Source organism: Larimichthys crocea, chromosome XII, assembly GCF_000972845.2.
Source record: "Larimichthys crocea isolate SSNF chromosome XII, L_crocea_2.0, whole genome shotgun sequence".
In the NCBI taxonomy this organism is placed as follows: Eukaryota; Metazoa; Chordata; class Actinopteri; family Sciaenidae; genus Larimichthys; species Larimichthys crocea.
In genome coordinates, this window is record NC_040022.1 from 28,553,558 (window position 1) to 28,562,922 (window position 9,365).

Consider the following 9,365-nt stretch of genomic DNA (forward strand, 5'->3'; position numbering starts at 1 on the left):
TTGTACCAAGGTATATGTTAGTGGGGTTGTGATGGCCACAGCTGTGGCCACACAGCCATAAAAGTCGGTAACCTTCTGCACTTACATTTGTTTCTATAGTTAAATTTTGGTTATAAATTTAATTAATATTCTAAATTGGTTTTAACATTCAGTTGCAATAAATCACACTTTCTGTTTCAGATAACGCACTTTATTAAATGACAGTACATTGTTTAATGCTTTACTGTTTATTTCTTTTGAGACAATTAGTAATTTAACTTGGGTTTTGTATGGATTTTGTTTATTTCAAGTTCATTTTCCTTATTTGCGTTGGTAATTAGCTGTTGTCTTTTGTGTTTGTTTACCCCCCTTGTGTTGGTATGGGCTGATCACCCAGTATATAAGTTTCCCTCTTGTGTTTAATCATGAGTTCTGTTTGTTGTCTTCTGTTAGTTTGTTCAGTTGGCGTTTATACAGTTTTGTTAATTTGACCTCTTTTATGGGCCCAGTTCTTTATTGCTTTTGTTTGGAAATTTTGTTTTCTTTCATACTTTGGGTAAATAAAAACCCTTTTTTGAAAATACTACCTGTTGTGCTCATTGCCGGCTGACTGGGTCCCTCACAGGGGTTCTCAGGAATTCAATCAATCGGTGCATCAAGGTCACTGTGTTTCCTTCCACTGACAACCTTTCTTAATGAAAGTTTTACAGAGGTTTCCGAGGTCTTGAGGTGTGTCTCACAGCCGCTTGACTTTACTAGACAGGTAGTTGTGTTTAGTGATGTCATAGGTAACTGTATGTAACTATTCCAAGGCTATAGATCTAATGGGAAATGTACATGGGGTGGATGAGCAGTCACTGTTAGGACTGATATGGGTCATTTAGGAGATCTTGTCCTGGTGAAGTGGAAGAAGGTTCTACTGCATGCGTGTCTCACAGCAAGAAGGTTCTGGGTTCAAACCCACTGTGGAGTTCTCCTCCTACCACAGTTTGAACACATGCAGGTTAGGTTGATTGATGACACTAAATTGCCTGCAGGTGTGAATGTTGTGTATTGTGTTTTTACTTTTTCTATGAGGTTTAATTATAAGATTGATCTGTGACATGGAATGAGGCCAAAGAGGATGCAGTTAGTTAGTTAGTTAGTTAGTTAGTTAGTTAGTTAGTTAGTTAGTTGGATTAAACCAGATAAAACCTGACTACACTCTAAAAAAAAAATCTGTGCTGGCTCAACATAAAAATATTGATGTAACAATTTACATAGATTTTTTAAAGTTATTTCAACTTAGCCATAATTAAGTCAATGCCACAAGGTTTATCTAGTCTATCTAGGCAACATGATTTGCTTCATCCTTTACAAGCTTAATTAAGTTGAACCAACTTAATTTTCTTTGTGTAAAAATGACTCCTTTTAGTTATGTAACCTATTTCTTTTCCTTTGAAATGTCTATGCAAATTGTTACCTTATTACCTTATTATTTGAGTACTATTAACTTATATATCTAAGTCAGAATAAATGACACATTGAAATTCCAGCTTTATGATCAAACGGTTTATTCAAACATGGCTGCATATTGACATCTTAATAGCACACAAAACTGTAGCCTCCATAAAAGAAATACCATAAAACAGCCCTGTAAAACTGTCTCAGAAAGACATTTTCACAGCGATGCTGATATAAATTCTTTGCATTACTGAAAGTGCATTATTTTGAACTGTAGGTGCATTTAATGAACTCTAAACTACACACTGCACTCTGAACATACATTTCCTCTTTAATTTGAGGATGGTCTAACTCTTCATATTCTTTTTAGTACAACAGTTTATTTGTTAGGGACATTACCATGGGATTAGCTTTCAGATTATCCAGCTCAAGGAGTATCTTTTGAAACACTTCAGAAGTATTTTTCAGTCCTTTTGGGTAGCTGAGGTTGAGTGCGGATATCAGCCCCATGAGCAAGGCACAGGCTCTGGGGATATCCACATCTGTTAGGACCTCTGTTCCCTCTAGGACGATCTTTGCATGGGCTGGATCAGAGCCACCTCGTGTTGTGACAATCTTCATCAGTTGGTCCGTACTATCCCTGTCTCCATCCTGGTAGGTCATAATTAATATAAATGTTTAAAGGGTTTGTAGTGGGTTGAAAAATGCCACATATATTTAGTATGTTACTTATGTATAAAATAATCACAGGCTAACAATATATCTCTATGTGAAGTATAGTGGTTTCTGATTTGCCTCCTCTTTAAAGAGTTCCTCCTCCTTTTCCCTAAGGTACACCATTAAGTCACAGATGGCAACCTCCCTCCTTGTCTCCACAGAATTGTCCTGTGAATAAGAAAAAGAATGTTGAACTCCTCCTCCAGGAAGATGGGTTGTTGATAATTGGATCAAAATTACATCACACAATTACATTAATTATGATTTAGTTTTTATTTATATTTTTGCTTATTTTATTATGACACGTTATTCTCTTATAACAAACTAGAGTTGTAAACAGCTACCTTTCAATACATCTAGAAGACAATAAACAATCTCATAATTGACTTTGAGTTGCTTTTCTGGTCACTTGTAAAATTTAGGTCCATTATTCGCTCTCCAGCTACACTGAACAGCACGGCACTAACAATAGCCCAAGATGTATCAATCATGATCAAAAACCCAACATCTTCAAAGTGAATATCCTATTTTAAAGTAACTACATTTCATTCATTCAAACCCCTAGCAGCTCATTCTGTATGCAATGAATATTATTTTTGCAGTCCCCCCTCTTGAGGACAGCAGGAACATTATTTATACCAGGGACTACTGGTCAAGTTTTACCAGGAATGTTGTCTCCAGGCTAACAGTTGTGATCCTCCTGAATTATTGATTAATCTGTATACCAAACAAAAGGCACAAATAGGCACAACATGTTAATGTATACAATTTACTCCTACAAAATAACACATACTGTAAACTGTCTTCTGGAAAAATATTTCCTTGAGATGCATCAAATACATATTTCTTTCAGGTCACTGACTGGTGGTTCTTGATTAACAACTTCTTGCCTGTGAATAGTGAATGCCTTTGCATTTCTTCAATAATGATCGGACAATTGTCCCTCTTCCTCACTTCACTGAGGAGCTCCACTCTTTCATGTTCCAAACTTTCTTCTGTTTCTCCTTGTGGGTGAGGGGGCAAATAGTTGACTTCTGACTTTTTTGGCCTTTTGACATTCTTTGCAGGTGCTTTTTCATGTGGTCTCTTCTTTCTGAGTGAGTTCACATCAAGTTCAGGGCATCCAAGCCCTCCTAACCTGGTTCTATAGTTTCCCATCTTATATTTTAGTCTCTGTTGCCATCTATAGCATCCATTATATGAACCTGGTTCTTTAAGGCAAGGATACTTCTGAATCAGTGCCTCAGCAACATCCAGGAACTGTGTGCTTACTGGGTAGGCAACATACTGAAAGATGCTTTCAGCCAGTCTCTCAAGGATGTCTGAAAGGACTGAGGTAAAGTTGAGTGGAATGCCATCCCTCTTGAACACAAGCTCTGTATCATAGCCAAAGTGTGCTGTGATCGTTGAATCCCATGTTCAGATGATGATAGTATCACTGTATCCTGCGATCTGGAAGAGTGATTGCTTTGAACGGTGGTCACTGAAGTACTGTCTGAGGTTGCTGCACTATGGATGGAGACTTCTGATTCACTTTCAACGGAAGTGTAGTGTCCACTTCAGTTAAGTTCAGTGTAAATGTGGGAAGTTCAACCACATTAACCACTGTTACATTACATTACATTGCATTTAGCAGACGCTTTTATCCAAAGCACTGTTACACTGTTATTGTATCCTTGTCCTTGATGTCACAAATCAGCATCCTTGTAATGCAAAGTAATGTTCTGTTGAAACCCATATGTCTCTCTAACAATGGACTCAAGTTCACCTACTGTCTCAGGGATGCCATGAGGTAAGTCAAGTTTGCGAATGTCATGGTCCTAAAGAATGATCCTGATCCTGTGGCTTTATGAGGCATTGAGTATCTGAAAGAGAAAGTATGTCACTTCAATTTGATTTACAGAATAAATCCAGTTTCATCTTCTAAACATTATGTTTCAGAGGAGAATATTGACACTGATAATTACCTGTGATATAGTAAGGACTTTTCATCAACTTTATGATACTAACTTTCATGGAGAAAGGAACTACACTGGTGATTATGTCTCTAATTATTTCTAACTTAACTAATCTAATTTCTAACTTATAAACTTTAACATTACACTGTGACATTTTATTTTTCTTTTTGTCAAAACTGGACCACTGAAAACCTGAGCATGTATCCACTTTTAGTTTGACTAAATGATTGAACATTTATTTCTATGGCAAATAAAATGAGCCTTTCTTCATCCTCTTAGTATTTCCATTGAAATATAATGTAATTGAGGTAAAATTTAAAATATAATTTCTGATTTTCTTGAGGTTTAAGTCAAACAAATGAGAAGGTGTTAACGACCACTACATATCAACATAAATGTTTCGTTTCTGGGTAACCATACACTTCCCAGCCACGCTGTATGCTGCCATTGGGAAGATGTCAGACAACTCATTTGGCTCAATCACCTTAACACTTTTTGTGTTTTCGTGTTCATAGCTTCTAATATGTTCAATATACCATGCATTTAAACATTAAACAATGAAGCCAACCTTCCCAATAACAACAGCTATCTGAATCACTTCCACAAAATCTGGAAGACAACCTGTTGAACCATCTGCCAAGATCATTCCAGTGGAGTAACTGGTGCCTCTGCAACACACTCTGGTTGTGTACTGTGTGCTGATGGATTTATTAGCTAAAGTTAGCTGAATAAAACAAGTCAAAACATTATACTCACCAAGTCTTAAAGTCCATTCCCTACAAAAAGCATGGTCTGTCAGCAAAAAAAGTCTGGGCAGGTCAGCCTTGTACTTAGCTTTTAAGGACACTTAAGAGATGTTTAAGTTGTACTGTCTTAATACATTTCTAAGTTAAGTTAATGCAGAAATGTCTGTTCAAGATAATTATTATTAAGACTATTTTCTTTATTTTAATTTAGACCAACTTACTAAATTAAGTTATCAACTGATTATTATGTGTATATGTAACAAACAAATCTTTTAATGGTGAAAAAGCTCTTGATTATGAGCTATACCTATTAACCCCTAAGAATCATTTCTTAGTATATGTAATCTAGTTTTGTTCTATGGAGTCTAGAATCTCCAGAGATTAAACTATTTGGAGTCATTTAACAATAAGATTAATGGTCCAGAAAGTCAGAGGAAAATTAGAGGCAAGAAAATGTCTATGATGCAGTCCATGGTTTTCCAGTCAGCTGTGGCCATCATGCTCCATGAGCTATGATCCTCTCTTTCGCAACACAATTTTATGAGGTATAATGTGTAGACCTACTATGCATGAAAAGTGCCCTTGGAAAATTTCTGTAATGGTTGGCTACATAAATAAAATAAATTAAATTGCCAGTAATGAGTCCTCAGTGGTTACCCATCATCAGAGCTTCTTTTTACCAGAGACCACCAGAAACCTCTGTTATTGGTATGTTCAGGGTTTGGATTGGAGGTGAAGGTGTTAACTCTTTTGTTGTCCTCTGGGTCGAGGTGACCCGGTGGCCGAAAATGTTCCTTTGTGTATGTAAATGTTGTTGTTTTATTTATTTATAACCCTTATTTAACCAGATAAAAAACCCATTGAGATCAAGACCTCTTTCACAAGGGTGACCTGGCCAAGAAAGGCAGCAGCACACGTCATAGTGGTAAAAAAAACAGACAAACAATAGTAACACACAGTTATAGATACATTACAAATTTAAAAGCATAGGCACTGTTCAAAAGATTTCCATTGTCTTTTTTTTTAAGATGGAGCAGAATGCTTCCAGAGGAAGAAGTTCTGCAATTTTAAGTTCGCATTGGAGGGCTGAAAGCTTTTTTACCTGTTTCAATTCTGACTCGAGGAGCAGCAAGATGCAGAATGTCACTTGAGCGTAGTGCATAACGGCTTTCAGTTCTTCGAAGGAAAGTGCATAAAAAAGTGGGAGTTAAGCCAAGAAGAGCCTTATACACCAGAGTTATCCAGTGTGTGTAGCGTCTCATCTCCAAGGAAGGCATGCCAGCTTTTGTATATAGTTCACAGTGATGGGTGAGGCGGTGACAACCAGTGATGAACCGTAGAGCACAGTGATACACAGGAGTCAGGGGAAGAAGGCAGCTGGTTGACACAGACATATATACAACATTGCCATATGTAAGTACAGGTAGGAAAGTGGGCACTTTTTCCTACCACCTGTGGCTCTTTTAATTTGGCTGTAATGCGACTGAAGTTCATGTTAGCAAGAACATGGGAATGTTCATTTTCTAAGAGTAACCGGTGAGGGGATGTTACTTCACAGCGTTTTTGTCAACCAGGGATATCCAGTGGGACAAGGCACTCATAGCCGATCTTCAGGTCATGCAAGATGGTGAGAGCACCACTTGCTGAACACGCATTCATTGGAGCCTGCAGGAGATGAACAGTAACTAGCACTCTAAGCTGCAGCACACTCTCATTAAAACAAAAAGGTAGTAATTAAGCAGACAGGCCTCCGTACTCCACCCATTGCCCGAAGAGGTTATCTGACCAATCCCTGCAGTCACGCTTCTTGTCACAAACCCTTTCCATGCTTATACATTCCCCACTGCACACTTAAACCTGGTTGGACCTTCACAGTGGGTCGCTGTGCAAGATAAATGGTAATTAGAAATTCAGTCACAGAGACAAAATAGAAATTTGGAGTTCATTTGGCTGCGACCAAGATAGGAAGGGTAGGGGAGGTGATTCGTACCATTGACGCAACCGGATTCATCACTCCTGTCCCTGCAGTCGTAGTGGTGGTTGCACTGGCGGCTACCATGGATGCAAGTGCCTCACACCGCATTGAAACGCTCACACAGGACCACAGGTGGGATGAGAAGAGTGGAGCTAGAGAATAACCACAAGAGATGAAGACTTGAAACTAGTCACAGCATGTGATCAATAGCTGAACAAGAATTTTGCAACCATTCCTTACACAGTTAGCCTCGCTGATCGATCGAGGCAGTCGTCTCCTCCGTCACACTTCCAGCTGCCTGCGTGGAGCACTCTCCGCTGCCGCATCTGAACTCCAGGGATGAGCCTGGTGGGCAGCGGGAGTGCTGGGTTCTTTGTACCCGCAGTTCTGGGGCCACTTCAACTCCGAGCCGTCGGTGCAGTCGCTTTCACCCCCGTCGGCAGACCCACAGGCGCGGGACAAAACGGTGTTGTTGCACTGGAAGGACGTCGAGGTGCAAGTGACAGGCGGGCAGGAGGCCTCGTCGCTGCCGTCGTCACAGTCCGCCTCGCGTCACACACGAAGGAGGACGACACACACTGGCCGCTGCTGGCAGCGAAACTCTGTGTTTGTGCCGCTTTTGGCGCTAAAAGAGAGGAGATGCAACATATTAGCTGGGCTTGATGCTTGGCTGTTAACAAGTTGTCGACTCGCCAGTTTTTGATCATAGTAATGTAATTATAAACAAATGCACCTGTAGTGTTGCTTTAAACTTTACTTACCACACAACTGCTCTTCATCAGCTCCATTCTCACAGTCAGCTTTCCTCCCCATCACAGCGCCAAACTGTTCGGCACACATGGGTTACGGCGTGTCGGCGCAGCTGAACTCTGTCGGTCTACACGTTTTGACACTGGAAGTAAATACGCAGCAAAATCAAGACTGGGGAATTGTCGGATTGACATATATTTGTGCAAAGTCATTATACTCACTGCAGGTACCAGGGAAGTTCGTCGTGCCGGCTCCGCAGTCATCTGTGCCGTCGCACACCCATCTGGCTGTGATACATCTCCATTCCACACGAGAACGCGTGCGCCACATGTTGTCAATGCATCTATGACAGACATAAAACACACCGTTCAGCTAAAAGGGCGATTGTTTAGTTATCATCTATCAAGGACAGTAGAGAAGGACTCCTCATAAACACAGACACGGCTGCAGATGAAAATCAGCGAAGTTACAGGATAATAACTCTGCAGAAATTAAACAGACTATGTGTTATGGTAGCAACTCTGTGAGGCTGTGCAGTGCTTCCGCTTACATGTTGATGTTCACCATCTTAGTTTAGCGTGTTAACAAGTTTTTTTTGAGCTGACGATGATGCTTGAACGGAAAAGTTATGGATCACCAAATTGGTTAAAATTCATCTGAGAGGGGCATGAATATTTGCAACCGAATTTAATGGAATCCATCATTAATTGGAGAGACTAGTTAGATTTTATCATTGAAGTTGGTAGGCGATCATCATCTGGGGATTATGAATTTACTGTATGTACCAGATGTCTCGCAAATCCATCCAATTTTTAGTCAAGACATGTCACTAAAAACAAAAAGGTCAACCTCATGGGCACAAGAAGAAAGGTTAGTAGAGTAGGGTTCATCCTCTGGGCACCATAATAACCATTATGTACAGATTTTAAGGCAATCCATCCCATATTTATCAAGACATGAAACTAAAAAACTAAACTGTGGATCTGTTGGTGGTATTAGGGAAAGTTCAAGGGAACACAAAGTCTATAGGCTTCATCCCTCTGGGTACCATGAATATACCCTGTGTAGCAAATTTCAATGCAATCCATTCAATAATTAGCCAAGACATGTCACTAAAAAACAAAAGTCAACATGCTAGAGGAAAGTTCAAAGGAACGCAAAGGCATATGCGTCATCCTCTGGGGACCTTGAATGTCTGTACAAAACGTAGTAGTCCCATCCGGCAGTTGTTGATTATAGTCAAATGGACAAATGTCAACCTCATGTTAGCACAATAGGAAAAGTCAGTAGATAATTCACCCTCTGGGGACCATGATATACTCTAGTACCAGGTTTTTTCTAGCAATCATCCAATAGCTACACAAAATTAAAAAGTGCTGCTGTGGGTTCTAGAGGACAGTTTAGGGGAACACAACATCTGTAGGCTTCATCCATTGGAGACTTTTGTATATCTGTACAAAATTGAATGCGCCATATATGGTTGTTGAGATATTTCAGTCTTATTTATTATTATTTCATTTACATACCTCCCGTGACAAAATCGGGTCACAAATCACAGGTACGTAAAGAAAGCTGGTCTGCATGTTCACTCGTGTTTCCCCCAGTTGGTTTTATTACAGTCCAGGAGGGGCTGAGTCTTACATGTGCCAGAGCAGAGAGAGGTGGGCTGGGTAGGTAATACAACTGGCATGACACACATATGAACAAACGCAACACGTGCTGTTGGTACATGTTTAAATGGGGCAGATAAATAGTTAAACCACAAGTCAAACAAGGTTACTTACTCTATGTGTGTAA

The 9,365-nt window shown here is 39.7% G+C and overlaps 1 pseudogene; it reads right to left on the minus strand.

The window, feature by feature from the left end:
• Window positions 1-6,409: 6,409 nt before the first annotated feature.
• On the minus strand, window positions 6,410-7,658 carry LOC113747057 (low-density lipoprotein receptor-like; annotated as a pseudogene).
• Window positions 7,659-9,365: the final 1,707 nt, after the last annotated feature.